This window comes from Mixophyes fleayi, chromosome 2, assembly GCF_038048845.1.
Source record: "Mixophyes fleayi isolate aMixFle1 chromosome 2, aMixFle1.hap1, whole genome shotgun sequence".
NCBI classification, from domain to species: Eukaryota; Metazoa; Chordata; class Amphibia; order Anura; family Limnodynastidae; genus Mixophyes; species Mixophyes fleayi.
This window is the reverse complement of record NC_134403.1, coordinates 208,972,556-208,990,328: the sequence shown is the minus strand read 5'-3', so window position 1 is coordinate 208,990,328 and position 17,773 is coordinate 208,972,556. Positions and strand designations below refer to the sequence as shown.

At 38.9% G+C, this 17,773-nt stretch overlaps 1 pseudogene; it reads left to right on the top strand.

Moving 5' to 3' along the window:
• The first annotated feature begins 10,572 nt into the window (after positions 1 to 10,572).
• LOC142139888 (uncharacterized) lies at positions 10,573 to 16,493 on the top strand (annotated as a pseudogene).
• The last annotated feature ends 1,280 nt before the right edge of the window (positions 16,494 to 17,773 follow it).

Here is a 17,773-nt window from a genome sequence, read left to right as displayed (position 1 = left end):
ATAAGCTACCGTTTACTCCATGCCTAAAAGTGGCTCATCGCATACAGAGCTGAGCACATATTAAGATGCATCTGACTCAACATATTACGAAAAATGTGTCTCTTTTTTGACACATTTTACGTCTGTGCTTTGAATGCAAAATATGTCCAACTCTATGAAGATCACCCACTTATTAACTGATGTGTACATATGTATGCTCATCAGCAGTGTCCATACTTTTTCTTAAAGCAGTTTAATACAAACTGTTAAAGTCACCCATGCAGTAATGAGGTTCCCTCACTCTTTTAATTGATATAAACCAAATGAGGCTAAACTGAGCAGTATATTATGAGGAGAAAGTAAAAGTTAATGACAGGTTGTTTTTTTCTCATTCTACCATGCAAATATTCTGGAAGACCAGCCAACCCACAAAACCAGGTTCAAATTACTTCTTCTATGGTGTGGGAGGAATCCAAACACTGGGGAAAGTATTGTTAATGTGTATGATGTGTAAATAGGTACACTAAACCCAATACCCCTCTGATAGTGACCCTTGGCATAAAACAAGGATACCTAGAGTTAGAACTTGATTAGCCAACATAATTATCAGGCACTTTGGGAAACACTTGCTACATATGTAACATGTTTATGGGGATATTTAAGTAATATAAAGTTAATAAAGTTCTATGAAGACAATAGAGAGTGCAATGGAGGAGAACATACAATTCAGGGTATACATGATTCCCAACATTGGGACATGCAGAATTGGGACAAAATACGCATCAACACCAATTAACCCAAACTTTGCCCAGCTCCTCCCCAAAATGCTCTCTTCTGGACAAATCCCTCCAATTAAATGTAAGCTCTATTCTTTTCAAGTATAACGAAAAAAAATAGATCTAGCGCTAATCAAAAGCTGTAGGGATGGTTTATAGAATGTAGATAAATTATATATGTATTTTTTCAAACTGTGATGAGTTAACCTACTAACATACATACGAGCATGGATAACAATCCATAATGGGAATGGTGAGCACATGGTTGAACTAATGACCTGAATCCATTGTCATAATGACAACTAGATGAGGCACATACGATGAGCAATAAATCACAGTCAGTGAAAGCTGATATCAATGTAGTGATATTTAATAGTGCAAAAGTATTCTGTAAGATCTAATCAATTTGATCATCCAATAACAGCTAAAAACACCAGTAAAATTAAAATTGAAAACAGATAAATACATTAAAAATAAGTTGGATAAAACACGTGTCCATCAAACAAATCAGTTTAGAAGACTGATTTAACTTTTACACATAGCTAAAAGTCTCTCCATGTAGCTAAAAGCTAATCAGAGTCTCTTAATTCATTGCAATACAGCAAATGGACATCTATTAGATTGCACAAAAAAGTTTCAAAAGATGGGTATATTCGCCCATTTTTATTCATGCTCTCATGTATTTTAGTAGGTTAATTCAACACAGTTTGAACAAATACATATGCTGTATCTACATTCTATAAACCATTCACAAAGAAAAAGTAGAGAGTAGAAAAAGTGTATATTAGGGGCACTCTATGATTGTGTATTTATATAAAACATACATACAATGTATGTTTTATATAAATACACAATCATAGAGTGCCCCTAATATACACTTTTTCTACTCTCTACTTTTTCTTTGTGAATATTAGTCCAATGTGTGTAGGGTGCACCAACCCAGCCATATGATAATAAATATTACAATAATAGACTGGGTATATGATTATCTGGTGCGTCGGTATATCTCCTTCGTTCTATAAACCATCCCTGCAACTTTTGATTAGCGATGGATCTATGTTTTTCACTATATTTGTATAGGAGTGGACAATCTTTAAGATTGTTTACAGCTGCTTTCTCTATACCCCAATATACATTTTTTAGTGTTATACCTGTGCGCACAAGTGTAATCAATCCGTCCTTTTTAAGGTCCACAGTTGGGAGGTGTGGTTATACATATTGGGGAACAGGCTGGTTCCACTGAAGGCACCGACAATTCAAGGGACATATTCCAGATGCATTGGGGATACAGGAAATAAGCAGTGGAATTATTCTTTAGGACTGAATTGTGAGCCTCATGCATAAAAATTAATGAATATATAAGGTAATACAAATATTATCAATATTCATCTTTTTTATGTTTCTATGTGAGCATGGGTACAGTTATATCTATGTGGTTGCATCTTTATGTTACTTGTACATTAGATTATTGTATCAGATCAGTCAGTGTTTATATTGAATGTATCTCTATGCAGTGTAAGGAAATGCAATTACTGGCATGGTGTAAAAAGAAAATATACACTGGTAATCAAATAACCATAAAGAACTGTGAACTGCAGAAAACATATACAATTTATTAAAACATATATAAAAAATCATCCAAATGTAAAGATCTCATCTAGTAAATAGAACAAGCTCATATAAGAGAAAAACACTCTATATAATACATGTGCATATACCAATCAATAGTGTACCAATAACCCATTATCTATTGTCTGTAATAGCCCTGAGATAAATAGTCACATGGAGGCAGATAGAATATGGCTGTAAAGATGAATCTCTTCTAAATAGATAGTATAGATAGAAGCAATATAAATAATATCTGTTAAGATGCTGTATAAAATATAATCCAGATCCGTAGTAATATCCAGTAATATTAACTGTTCAAATAGTATAGAGCGTATTTTCCGGTTCCGTAATAACACCCAGCTGTCTGGGAACAAATAAATAGTCTTACCTGACCAATATTGAACCAGATATTACTTGTTTTTTAAATCCTGTAGGGTACCCAGCTGTGTGGGGAAAGTGTGGTCTTACCGGATCACTCAGCGTGCAGTTCGTCTCATCACCATGCTGGAACGCTAAGGCCAGCTAGCTCCATAGAGCCTAGGATGGTTGGAGGAGTAACAGAATAAACGCTCCCATGGAAACGAAATAGGTAAAAGAAGTTCTGATGAATTAACAGTCCGCCTTTGTGATAGTGATTTTCTGTGTGCACACATCAGCTCAAAGTGAGTTGAAATTGAAAAAAACTAAGTTCTTACTGTAGAGTGGTGAAAAATCCAAAATGAGAAGTTTTTAGAAGGTAGTCTAACGCGTTTCCTTGCCGAAAGGCAACTTCCTCAGAGACATGGCATGGTGAATGCAATTCTGATTTACTTAAACAATGAAGGGGAATCACAGTTAAGCAATACAGTTGGACACAATCTAAGGACTACAAGGAACATTTTTCATCTTCTGCATAGAGAAATTGTACTTCCCATCTTACTTCAATATAACTTGCAAATTTTATATCTTGCTTTCTCCTTTTATTTGCCCTAGCCCCCGACTCTCATTCTCAAATCCCATTATGTTTAACAAAATGCCTTTCTCACTATACCTGACATTTTACTTGTAATTACAATATCCTTAATGGTTTTGTTTCCTGTGCTCAACTTATCCATACAAAAATCAACATATCTCCCTAATTCTTATCCAAATTCTCTCTTAAATTACCATCCCATCTTTCAACTTTCATTCTCCTTCAAGCTTCTTGAGAGACGTGCTTGCATTTGCTTCACATAATTTCTTTACTCACACAATCTAATATACCCTCTTCAATCAGGCTTTCATTCCCAACACTCCACAGATACTGCACAGACTAAGGTGGTCATCTATTTTATCACTACTAAGTCTAAAGGTACTGCAATTCTCCTTGATGCATTTTACACTGTCGACCACTCGCTTGTCTTATACAAATACAGCATTATCTACGCCTTCAGGAGACGGTCCTATCCTGTTTTTCACCCTACTTGTCAAAATGTTCTTCTAGTGTTAATTTCTCTGGATCCACTTCCTTTCTGCTTTCTTTATTAGTTGCAGCACAGCAAAACTCTGTCCTAGGCCCTTTGCTCTTTTCTATTTATTCTACTTCTCTTCTACATTATTGAATATCTATCTGCCATTTCATATTGGATGTCCTCTCACCACCTCAAATTCGATCTTTCAAAAACTCAACTAATAATATTTACACCTGTCTACAGGAGCTGGAGTACTCACGTAAAAATTATATTTCTGTTGGCAACGTGACAATAAACTCTATTCCTCAAGTTTTATCCTTTTTTTAAAACTGTTCTATACATCCAATCTGTATCTAAATCCTGTTGCATGCATTTCAAAAAAATAAAAGACAATGCAAAAAAAAGTTCATGCACTTATAATCTCCCATTGACTATTACAATCTGTGAGGAAATCACCCTTAACTAGAGTGGTGCTTACCCTCCGTGGGATCCAACTCACTTGTGCAGATCAGAAAATATCCAAAATAAGGCTTTATTACAACATGACAACAGTATAAGACGTTCACAAGGTAGAAGGTAAATGGTAGAGTGTACCCTCCGGTAGCCTGTTGCAGTCAGCACTACAGAGAACCAATCTCGGTATAATTTAGAATCTTATCCAGCCTCAGTATTACAGATACAGTATAGCTAGACAGGTTCTATATCACCTTAGTGGTGAGCAATTCTGCCTCACAGCACTGGGTCATGAGTTCAATTCCTTGGTAGGTTTTCCTCCGGTGGCACTATGATGCTCGGCCTAGAGTCCTTTGTGCTACATACCCCAGGATCCTCCAAGATAGAATTAATCTATTGGCTTTTTGCTATCCTTATATTCCTGGCTGTCGACACAGGGAGTAGGGTCAAGATGTCCCAATCCTCCCCCTTTCAGCAGGGGTCTATCAGTGGACACTTAAATTATTTAACTGTTAGACATACTGGGCCTGATTCATTAAGGAAAGTAAGACAAAAAAGGAGCAAGTTTTCTCCTGGTCAAACAATGCTACAATGCAAGGGGTGCATATTAGCTTATTATTTTACATGTAAGGAAAATACTGGCTGTTTTTTCATGTAACACACACATACTTGATAGCTTTATTTTTACAATGAAATTTAAAGTTGGTCTAGCACATTCCCTACCCCAACTATAAATCTGTCCCTACATTTTAAATATACATCCCCCTTCAATGCAACATGGTTTTGCCAAGTTGCAAAGTTACTCCTTTTTTGCTTTACTTTCCTTAATTAATCAGGCCCACTGTCTCTATTACATTAATTATACAATGGAATGGCTTGACTGAATTAACTATTTGGCTGGATACACTTAACAAAGGGTTACAATATTACATCAGGGAATAATTACAAACTATTCACGTGTGCATGAAACATTAAGACATTTGACATATTGTATCTGCCACATTACATGATCTGCGATACATCTTGATGCAATAACTTTTATATTGATACATATTAATACATTTTCCTATGATATTTCAGACAGTATAGTACTGTAGAGACACAATGCATATAATCTGAATGTTCTAACCTAATTACCTTCTAGATTACCTGTTGGCCTAACTAATTTGGGCTGTCAGTTAGCTATCTTAACAGTCACTCTGGCATTGCTCTGATCTCTAACAACCCATATCTATGACACACCTTATAACAAGGGACATTTGAGACAAATGGTAATTACCTTAGCTAACACAATCTTCCATTCTGTCATACAAAATGGCATCTGCTGTCCTGCTATTTTCACACAATAAGGAAACAGTCTTTATATTTTCAATACATACAATATAGCAGAAAATAGCAAGGGCAAAATGTACCTAACAACATGAAATATCAATTCTCATAGTACACAATGTTCTGGTGTATAAATTTAGATTGGGGCAAGGATGAAAAAGTTCATTAAACTGTGAGAAACAGGTGATCAGGCCAGTGGGACCCTGTTTTGTCACACACTCTTCTTCTTATTGGTCTTCTCCTAATCAGAATGTCATCCCTACATTGTAAATGCAGCGTCTAGTCTAGTTTTCCACACAAAACGTTATTTTACTGCTGTTCCGCTCTGTCAGTCCTTACATTGGTACCCTGTACTTTACAAAATCCAATACAAAATGCTTCTACTAACATACAAAGCTATTGATAAAATTGCACCTACATAGATCCACATGCAAGCCTGGATCTTTCAAATTATTATGCTAGTCAAAATGAAATCTGGGGTGTCAATGTGGCTATGATAATCTGTTACATGTTGTTGCCTTTAGAAGAAGAGTAATTAACTGTTGGGTCCCCCTCTGCTAAAAGTAGTCAGTCCCACAGAGACTAGCCCTGGATTTTGATGCTATGATTAAGGGTGGTCTAATGATACTCAGGAGCACTATGGAGGTTATAGTTGCCACCGTTTGAACTCTCATTAATTATCCGAGCAACCAACAGGTGCTTCATTGATTCACCTTTAGTATAAAATGGAAACAGGTTTTAACTTTCCCCACACCCCTATTTACTAACAGCTTCACATGCACACTCTAAAAAAAGCATGTAATGAAGGTAAAATAGATTGGATTACTGTTAGTTATGGTGATTTCCTCTGGTAGGTTAAGGTTAAAAATCTGTCCAAAGACAAAAAAATATCCCACAGATAACAATGAATAAAGTTTGTGCACTGTTCCAACATTTTTTAATAACATGATTGATAAAATCATATGAAAAATGTTGTAATTAATTATGTCACTAATGACGTCACTTAGACCAGTAGTTGAGCCTCTGTCTTGCAGTTATTGTTATTATCCTACATTACTACATGGTATCTTATTTACCTGTATGAATTTAAACTTGTTCCTAGGTGTTCCAAGGACACAAAACACAAGACAAAAGGCCATGGGCTGTAGCCTTTCAGAAATAAATAGATAAGAAATTAAAGTTTCAGTCTGACTCACACAAGAGGCCAGGCATTTTTTATTTTGGTCCTGTGCCATCATTTGCTGTATCATAGTTAATACATCAAGATTACACAAAAACATGATGCTGATGTGTTCTTCTATGCTACATTGATTTTCATTTCTGCTACTTTCACCTCAGGCAAAAGAATAAAGAGGAGTCTATGACTGAAATAAACATTTTCCCTTACTCTTTATTGTACCCTTCATCAAACAGCTAAAAGTTCTTTAAGTATTTTTTTCAAGCCCCTTGGATATTACTAATTATCAATCATTTGCTGAAATCGTCTTCCTGACAATTTGTCATAACATTTAAACTGATCTAAAAGGAAAAAGGCATTATTGAAATTGAATTTAATCAAAAAGAGTCCTGATGTTTTCTTGTCAGTAAGCATAACTAGAGCTCTTAGAGTTATAGTGCAAAACTTGTAATGGAGCCCCCCTGTGGGGCTACTGTCAAGGAAGAACATGTAACATCTATCTAAGGGGTCCAGTCTCTCCTGCAATATTGTGGATAGTACTATGATTTGGAGAGATTTGTAAATTCGCTCAGCTTTACAAAATAAAAAAGATTCCTTCTGACCCCAAGAATTCTGACACTACTTAAAGTAAAATTTTAATATTGGGAGGAGGTTTGGGGATGCAAAATACAGTGTGTCCCCATCCCAGAGTCTACCAGCCCACCTAAAGTGGCCAGTGTGTCCTTTTCACAACTTTATCTCATTTTTTAATCATGCTCTGCAAAATGAAATCTCACTCTTTCCTCACAGTACTCAGCAACAAATGCCTTACTTCCCCTCAACCTGATAACACATGTGCTTCTCCCCAAATGCCACCCTCTATAACTATGACCAGAACAAAAAAAAACACTTTCGACACAAAAATGGTGTAGAAGACACCCCAGTACATTTATTTGATGAGGATTGGGCAGCAACTACTTTTTTGTATTTTATAGCAAAAAATATATTTTTAACATGAAATAATGACAGGGCACAAAACAATCCAACAAAAGAATAAAAGAAACAATGTCTTAAATATTAGAAATCTAACAGTTTCATAGCTAATTATAGATAATTTCCCTTGCATTACTACTTTTGCCTTTCACTTAGTGCCTATAGATGAGATACCTCTGGCAATCTCATTACTGCTTTGATTGAATAGCAGCCTGCAGCAGTATTTCCCTTAGCTGCTTAACTTTTTACACATTATACAATAAATTCACAGTATTTTAGAAAGTTCTCAACACACTGTACAACACCCAGAACATATAAACATGTAAATGCACAACAAAACTTTTAGCTCTCTTGTTGATTCTTACTGGTGGCCTGTGATCCTTCACAGTATATGTATATGCCTAAACTAGGCAGATAATCATTAGACATAATACTTTACACAGAGGCCTTTGAATAGAGACCTCTTACATCCGAATGATCCAGTTATCACTCTTCCCTAGAAACGGCAGCAGAGTTGAACTATCAAGGATCCAGGCCCGGCGCTTCCATTAGGCAACCTTAGGCAGTTGCCTAGGGCGCCGGGACCTGCAGGGCACCGCTGACTAGATATTCTAATTTAGTCAGCGGTTTGGGACTGAGGTACAGTGGCGGACTGGCGCCTGCAGTTTTGGAGTGACCGTCCTGTTCTTCAATCGATGCACCCGGGCTGCCCGCCGCACTCACACAAGATCACGTCACACTGTTCAGCGGCACCTTCGTCCAGCAATATGCTGGTCCGCCCCCCCATGTTCACTGACAGACAATGTGAGTAAAGTTATTTCCCGACACCCCCTCCTCTTCCAGCATGCACAGCTCCGCTCCAACCCCCTCCTCTGTGTTTTTAAAGCCAAGAAGCGTTTGTGCAGCCATTGAAGAAGACAGAAGAAGTTTGAAGAGCCCCCTGCAACTGCTGACCAGTCTTCTGGATAAAAAACAATGAGTAAATACAATGTTATTTTAATTTTTTTTATTATTTTTTTTATAAAAAGGGGTGCCCAAAGCTCAATGCCGGAAGTGGTGAGTTTTTAAAAAAAATAAAAATGGGGAGTGTGGGGCACCTCATTTCTCTATTTGATTTTCAAACTATGGTGGAGAAAATGACTATTTTATTGGCACCTCATACTCTATATTTGACTTGCAAACTATGGGGTAGAATTACTACCCTATATTTTGAAAGTCAAATATAGAGCGTGAGGTGCCCAAAAAATAGTTATTTTTCTCCCCCATACTTTGCAAGTCAAATATAGAGCATGAGGTGGCAAATAGTCATTTTTTTACCATAGAAAAATGACTATTTGCCCCGTCATACTCTATATTTGATTTGCACACTATGTGGGAGAAAAATTACTATTTTATTGGCACCTCACGCTCTATATTTGATTTGCAAACAAAGCAGGAGACAAAATGACTTATTTGCCACCTCATGCTCTATATTTGATTTGAAAACTGTGGTCGAGAAAATGACTATTTTATTGGCACAGTATGTTCTATAATTGATTTGCAGAATATTCGGGGGAAAAATTACTATTTTATTGGCACTTTACGGTCTATATTTGATTTGCGCACTATGCGGGGGAAAAATGACTATTTTATTGGCACCTCGCGCTCTATATTTGATGTGAATACTATGGTGAAGAAAATGACTATTTTATTGGCACCGCATGCTCTACATTTGATGTGCAGAATATTCGGGGGGGAAATGACTATTTTATTGACACTTCACGGTCTATATTTGATTTGCACACTATGCGGGAGAAAAATAACTATTTTATTGGCACCGCATGCTCTACATTTGATTTGCAGAATATTCGGATGGAAAATGACTATTATTTGCCACCCCCTGCTCTATATCGACTTGCAAAGTATGGGGGAGAAAACTTACTATTTTTTTGCACCTCAGGCTCTATATTTGATTTTAAAACTATGGTGGAGAAAATTACTATTATTTGCCACCTCATACTCTATATTTGACTAGCAAAGTATGGGGGAGAAAAATACTATTATTTGCCACCTCCTGCTTTATATTTGATTTCCAATCTATGTGGGAGAAAATTGTATATTATGTCAACAAGCAATATTAAATCAATTACTGCTGTTGCTTCAGTAACTTCCCAAAGGGTACAAGTGGAGCCTGAAAAGTGTTGAAAGCATCAGTGCATCTGGACTGCATCCTTGCCAGCCAGGAGAAGGTAAGGGATGTTCTTTTTATTTTACACTCCATCTTGAACCAAAGTAATCACTGATTGGCTGTGGGCTGGGACCCTCACCAATCATAATATTGTTTGTGTGCTGTAGGTGGTTACTGAAACACCTTGAGTGTATGACAGCCTCTGAGAAAAAAGTTGACAACACGTAGCCCATTCTGGTCAACAAAATGCTCACACATACTTATTTATATATTGTTTTGTTTTCTCAAAAACTGCCTGAGTACACTTGTTGTTACACAGACCAGTGTCTTGGTTATTATGCCAAAAATCTCCTATTTATATATTTATATATCTTGGATAGATAGATTAGCGCACTTTGAGTTAATACTTTGTTCATCCAGTGTTGGTCTTCAATATATTCTTCTTGCAGCAAGAGCTGCTATTGCGCCAGCCATGAGCATATATGATACCCCTTTTCCTGAGACCATCGCTGCTAAAATACAGGACTATGACCTCTTATCATTGCTGACTAAGCTACCTTATTCTTCCTGACTTCTTATCCATGTGACCTATTCAGATGTATTCTTAGATATACACATTGCAACCCCAAAAAATACTTTTTTTTAGTTGGATCTTCAGCATGGCAGAGAAAAAAAAAGAAAATGTCTGGTTCATACTATCGTAAACCAAAGGTTGAAATGGAAAAGGAACAAGCCAAGCAAGAAGGTTCCTTTCTGAAGTATCTTCGGAAACAGAATGATTAAGGTTGTTCAACCTCAAAGGATCAATCAGGGATTGAAGCAGAGTGAAAATCGTTGCCTACAGTCTCACAAGTAGAAGCAGAATTAGAAGAATCTAATCCAGATTTAGAAGAGGAACCAAATGAAGACCGCCAGGATCCAGATCGACATAACAGTGAAAGTAGCACCAGTTTCAGATACAGTGACCCTGTTACTTGGGTAAACTGTGATGATAGTATGCGACAAATTTTGGTGGAACACGGACCAGAACAGGTCCAGTAGATTAAATTCCCTAAAGATGGAAATGGAAGAAGATTTGTAACAAATCAATACAAATGGAAACTTGCCAATGAAGAAATAATGCACTGCCAGTGGCTACAGTATTCCATATCATTGTTGCAAGTTGTTTGGTTGAAACACAATCCCCACATCATCTCTCTCTGATAAAGGTACAAAAGACTGGAAAAACATCACTGCCCTTCTATCAATGCACAAGAGAAGTAATGCTCATTTGGGCAATTTTCAGATATGGAACGAGCTTGAAATATGATTAAAAAGAAAAAAACAATTGATGAAGAAAATGTGTGCCTCATTAAATAAAAGGTAAAGTATTGGCTGCAAATCTTAGAAAGACTGATTGCTGATTGCCTTAGGAGGAACACATGAAAAACTGCACACTGCTGGCAATGGGAATTTCCTGAAATTTATAGAATATCTGTTTGACACAGTAATTGATGAACACATATTCGCAAAATAAGAGATAAGGAGACCTATGTAGACTACCTTGGAAAAGATATACAGAATAAGCTGATTCAGCTTTTATCCAACAATATAAAAGAAAACATTCTGTACTTTTCAATAACTATAGATTGTACTCCAGATGTAAGCCATGTTGAACAAATGAGCATGATAATTCGCTTTGTGGATAGAGCTTCAGGAACTGATGATTGTGAGTCTGTACACATCATAGGAACATTTCTTAGGATTTTTGCCACTAAAGGAAACAAGTGGTGCTGGTATAATGGACATTATGCTTAATCAGTTAGAAGAGATGTCATTGCCTATTGAAAACCTATTTGGCCAAGGCTATGAAAATGGAAGTAATATGAAAGGTAAACAAAGTGGTGTGCAGCGAAGAATTTTGGATGTTAACCCACAAGCGTTGTTTGTTCCTTACAGTGCACATTCTTTGAATTTGGTTGTAAATTATGCTGCCAAGTATTGCTTGGAGGCCACATGTTTATTTAACCTAGTACAACATGTGTATGTGCACTTCTCTGCATCAATACGTCGCTGGGAAGTTCTAATGCGCAATGTGTCTACTCTTACCGTGAAACCATTGAGTGACACAGGATGGGAAAGTCGAACTGATGCCTTGAAACCTCTTCACTTTTACTTAGGTGATATCTATGATGCCCTAATTGAGATCTCTGAGTACACAAACCTAACTGGAGTATCTGGCAAAACCTCAAGTGTAGAGGCACAAGGTCTTGCAAAAGGCATTTCTACTTTCAAGTTTATGGTTTCTATTGTCCTGTGGTATAACATGTTGTATAAGGTCAATATGAGTAGCAAACTGCTTCATTTAAAGGAATGTAATATACACAATTCCATTACACAACTGAAGGTGACAAAGAAATTTCTTGAAGACTGCAGGAGTGACAAAGGGTTTGTAAAAACACTGGTACATGCCTGTAAAGTCGCTGAGGATTTGGGAAAACCAGCACTGTTTGAACCAGAACCAGTTTGTATTAGTGGAAACAAAAAGCAGTTCACCTATGCAGTGTCGGACTGGGGCTTGAAGGACCCACCGGGGGAATGCAATGCTAGGGGGGTGTGGCCAGCCATCATAGAGGCGAGACCAGACACTAGAAGGGGAGGGGTCAGCCCACGAAGGTTAGCTAGCACCATAGTGTAGTATATAAAGAATGCAGTGTGTATATAAAGAGTACACAGTCTTGACCTGTCCCTTAGATTGGGCAGAACAGTCACCAAAAATCAAGATTGTCCCACTAGACCAGGCTTGGCTAACCTGTGGCACTCCAGGTGTTGTGAAACTACAAGCCCCAGGATGCTATGCAAATATATAGCAGCTTATTGCTGGAAGAGTATGCTGGGACTTGTAGTTTCACAACACCTGGAGTGCCACAGGTTAGCCAAGCCTGCACTAAACTCAGAACATTTGACAGACTGTACTACCTGTTCTTGTCACTTTTACCACCTGTGGCTGCTGGTTTCTTTAGTTGCGGCTTGTCTGGATCCTGGAATGTTGGGGGCCCTATTTGGAAAAAATAATGGGTACATTTAGAAAATTCCAACCAGCCCTGGTGTTAAATCAATAGGACCCACAATTAATACTTAGGCCTTCCTCCAGTCCGAACATTAAAGTAATAGTATTCCCATTTAATAAACCCACTTCCCTCCCTCCAGACAGCCCCTGCAATAAACAGCCCTCTGCCATGCTGCTCTGGCCCCCCATCTCACTCTGCCATGCTGCTCTGGGCCCACTTCGCACTCTGCCATACTGCCCTGGCCCCCCATCGCACTCTGCCATGCTCCGTCTTCACTTTGCTCCATGCTCCCCCTTCACTCTGCTGCCATGCATCCCCTTCACTCTGCTGCCATGCTCCCCCTTCACTCTGCTCCCCCCTTTGCTTCTGTTCCTTCACTTACCTTTTCTAATGGCTTTTTTCTTCTCTTCTTTCGTCTCTTCTTTCTTCTTTTCTTCCCGACTCCTGTCTGCGGCGCTCCTCACTGAATGTCGGACGTGATGACGACACTTCCGACATTCATTGCGAATGGAGCAGAGAGGAGTCGGGGAGCGCCACGGTCACGAGAGTATCTTTTTTTGTTTTTTCTAAATTTTCTGCTCCCCCCACCAGTGTAGAGGGGAGCAATCAGGGTCGGGGCCTACTCGGGGATAGCCCGGTCCCCCGGTGGTGCAGTCTAACCCTGCACCTATGAAGCAGACAATGAGCCTATTCTGAGCCCAGAGGAAAAATTCAAAATCAACTTTTATATTTCTGTCCTTGATACAGCAATACCATCAGTAGGAGAAAGATTCACACAGATTAATGAAATTAGTTCTGTGTTTGGATTCCTCTATGATGTTCACAGTTTGAAGAATAGAACATCAAAGGAAATTATGGACGATTGCTGCAAGTTAGAGTAGCCTTTACAACATGGGGACTCCAAAGATATTGATTATATAGATTTGTGCAGTGAATTGCAAGGTATTGCAAGATGAGTTCCACAGCGTACATCTCCACAAGATGTATTAAACTTTGTGTATAAAAATTACCTGACAGATATAGTCCCCAATACATGTATTGCTCTTCCTATCTTCTTGACCCTCCCTGTATCTGTGGCCAGTGGTGAGCGAAGCTTTTCAAAGTTAAAGTTGATAAAAAAGTATACGTGATCTAAAATGATGCAAGAAAGATTTGTTGGATTCTCTATGGTGTCAATAGAACATGAGATAACACAAAAAACTGATCTGAAAGAACTTGTTTGTAAATTTGCAAAAGTTAAAGCACGAAGAGTAAAAATTTAGCTTTCCTCATGCATTTCTGCTACAACATGCAAGTGGTACTTGTCCAGTCCATCAGCAGTGAGAGACAAAGACTGGCTTGATCAAGAATGAAGATGCAGAGGAAGACTATGGGCTAGATTTACTAAGCTGCGGGTTTGAAAAAGTGGGGATGTTGCCTATAGCAACCAATTAGATTCTAGCTGTCATTTTGTAGAAGGTACTAAATAAATGAAAGCTAGAATCTGATAGGTTGCCATAGGCAACATCCCCACTTTTTCAAACCCGCAGCTTAGTAAATCTAGCCCTATGTCTATAAAAAGCCCTCAAGCGACCCTCTTCCAGGCCCACACCTGCGCTCTTTCTTGTACACTTGTGGTAGAAGGTAGGCTTTCTTGTGATTCCCCTTATATGATCCAGGAGTCAGGCTCCCATTAAAGGTAGGCTTTTGGCCAAACTCAAAACAGGATGACCTTCTCAATGTTTTTTAACTCACTAAGTAATCTTTGTATAGGTGTTTGGGTTCAGATAATTAATGGCTCTGGATGAATAACTTCTCAAGTCCCTCATATATGGTCTGCTGTAATGTCCTACTCATTTTAGCTCAACATGCATGATGCCACCTTCCCCCATTTCTACCCCTATTCTTTCACCTCCTCCCCTTTTGCCAATATCCAAAATACAATGTATAATGTAAAATTTCAAATATATTTTTTGAGTTACAAGACAAGCGCTGCGGAATTAGTGGCGCTATATAAATAAATGATGATGATGAAGCAATGTAGAGAGACAAGCATTGGATGCCAAATGCTTTGATTTTGATTCTGATTTAGAGTTTGGTTATGCTAAGTTAGGTCTGTTAATAAGTAGATGAGACCTCTGTGGGGCTAACTCTGCAACAATTTTAATATTTATTTTTTTAGTTTTCTTATTGCCCTGTAATCTGATGCATATACTTTTTGTTTATGATGCATATTAATATTTGAGAACCATATGCTGTTTGCTGAATGTCTACTATGTTTGAATATGCAAATAAAATGTTTTGGAAAAAAAGGAAGGATTTTGGTATCTGTTGTTGTACCTGTTTGTCTGTGTTCTGTGTATTGGTCTCTTGCAACTGTGAACTGTGGGAATTGTAGTTAGGGCAGTACAATACACCTACTGCTAGGAATTAAAGTTGCGCAGCATACTGTTCAAATAGAATCTTTTTAGAACCAGGGCGCTGCTGTTGTATTGTTCTAACTAGCACTAGAGTGGGTGTTACACGTTAGCCTGTAGATAGCCCTTTTGGTGGGCTGTTGTGTGTCACCCTTTTCTAGACAGCAATACTGGGAGTCACAGACGACAAGCAAGACGAGACAGAGACTATGCGGTTAGTGTCATTATGTGGTTTCGCCTTTTACTTTGTGGGGCCCTCACCGGTAAATCGGGGAGTAAGATATTCAGGCGGGATACTTCCCTGCCTCGAATATCTGTAGCCCTGCGCCCAGGCCCAGAGCAAATTGAGGTGTCGGCAATAGGAGTAGAGTGTTCATTCTCTATTTCTGCCCATCACCTCGGACACCCCCCCTTCCTTCCCCTACAGATAATTGCACTCCAGTTGCGCTTTCTCTAATAGACTCAAGCAGTGTGGACAGATTGTTGCTGAAGAAGGGGTGTGACTGGCAGGTGATCCGAACGAAACCAGGTAATTATAAATGTAGAATTCTGATTCATTAATTTAAAAAAAAAAAATTGTGTGTGAGAGCCAAAAAAGGAGGGTGGGGGGGAGGGTTTCAGTAGGCTGAAACTTTGCCTAGGGTGCCTACAGACCTTGCACTAGTCCTGCAAGTATCTCTTGTGCCCACATTGTAATATCACACTGAAACAATGGTCAATGTGAAATAAGGTGATATTTATTGATTACAACATACAAGGTAAGGATCTCAATGGCTGAAGGACCAGACAAAGATAGATAAAAGCAAATCCATATGATGAATATACTGGTGCTACTACACACAGGTAAGCAGGCTCTGATGCAAGTAAAAATGACACAGAATCCACAGAGCAATACACAATATGCAAAGTAACCAACCAGTAACACAAGTTTCAGAATAAACAAAGTCCTTTAAACTTGCCAGGGTAAGGTTTCTAAATAATCAGGAATGTGAATTCAGAAGTAAATAAAGTTCTGTACACTTGCAGGTCCAGGCTTCCAGATATTCAGAAATTTGGTTGGGAAAAGCCGAAGTCAAAAGCCAGGTATAACAAGCTGAATACTACTGAAGTAGCAAGTAGCTGGGATAGAGGAACTGGGAACCAGGAACTGCAATGATCCAGGACTGATTGCAAAAGGCTTCTATTTAAGGGTTAGTCATAAGGTTTACCAGCTACAACTGAGGGATGCAGCTCAGCTGTTTCTAGGGCAGATGATCTCCATTGCGGACCCTGGCAGTAGATATATAGTACTGCCAGGGCCGTCAAAGAGGAATTTGGGGCCCCGCTACAACAACTTTCTGAAATGGGGCGTGGCCACATAGTAATGGGGTGTATTTCAATTAGCTGCAAAGTGTCTCCAGAACATCCGTGAAACACTTTGCTGCGGATATTTTGACAGAGTCTCTTCTTATTTTTCACTTGCACCTCATGGATGGGCGAGGAAAAATGTGTAAAAATTCCTACCATAATTGCTGACAATTGAATTCCCCCCATTATGTATTAAAATTATGTTATTCTCATCGACCTGTTATTGCAGCTTTCACAACCTGGTACTGGATTATTGTATAGAACCTGAAATGTTGGGACCTGTTTGGAAAATGTATAGGAACCTGAAATATGAAAAATAATAAGTGAACACAATACAAAACACAGATCACACAGTATATAATAAATACATTATAATGAACAGAGCCATAATTTAGAATTCTAGCGCCTGGGGCGAGAAAGACAAATGCCGCCCCCCTATCATTTAATTTTAATCAAATGAAATTAAAATATTACTAAACTGTGTCCCCCTTCAGCTTTGCGTCCTGGGCGATTGCCCCTGCCGCACAGCCCTAGTTACAGCCTTGACAAGAAACATATCATTTAACACACCACCCCCCAACCACATCACGCCACACCGCCAGGCAAATCATGCCACCCCCCCAGATACAGCATGTTACCCCCCAGATACATCACGCCACCCCCACAGCCACATTACACCACCCCCCAGACACATCTAACCCCCCCAACACATCATAACCCCCCAGACTCATTATACCCCCAACACATCAAACCCTCCCACCAGACATTATAACCCAGACACAACATACCACCCCAGACACATCATGCCCTCCCCCTGAGACACATTATACCACCGACACATCAAACCCTCCCCACAGAAATATAATACCGTCCCCCCAGACACTTCATACCCTCCCCCCAGACAAATCATACCCCCCACCTCCAGACACAGCCTACCTCCCCAGACACATCATACCTCCCCAGACACTTCATACCCTCCCCCCCAGACACCACATACCCCCCACCTCCAGACACAGCATACCCACCCCCACACATCATACCCTCACCTCCAGACAGAGCATACCTACACCCAGACATCATACCCCCACC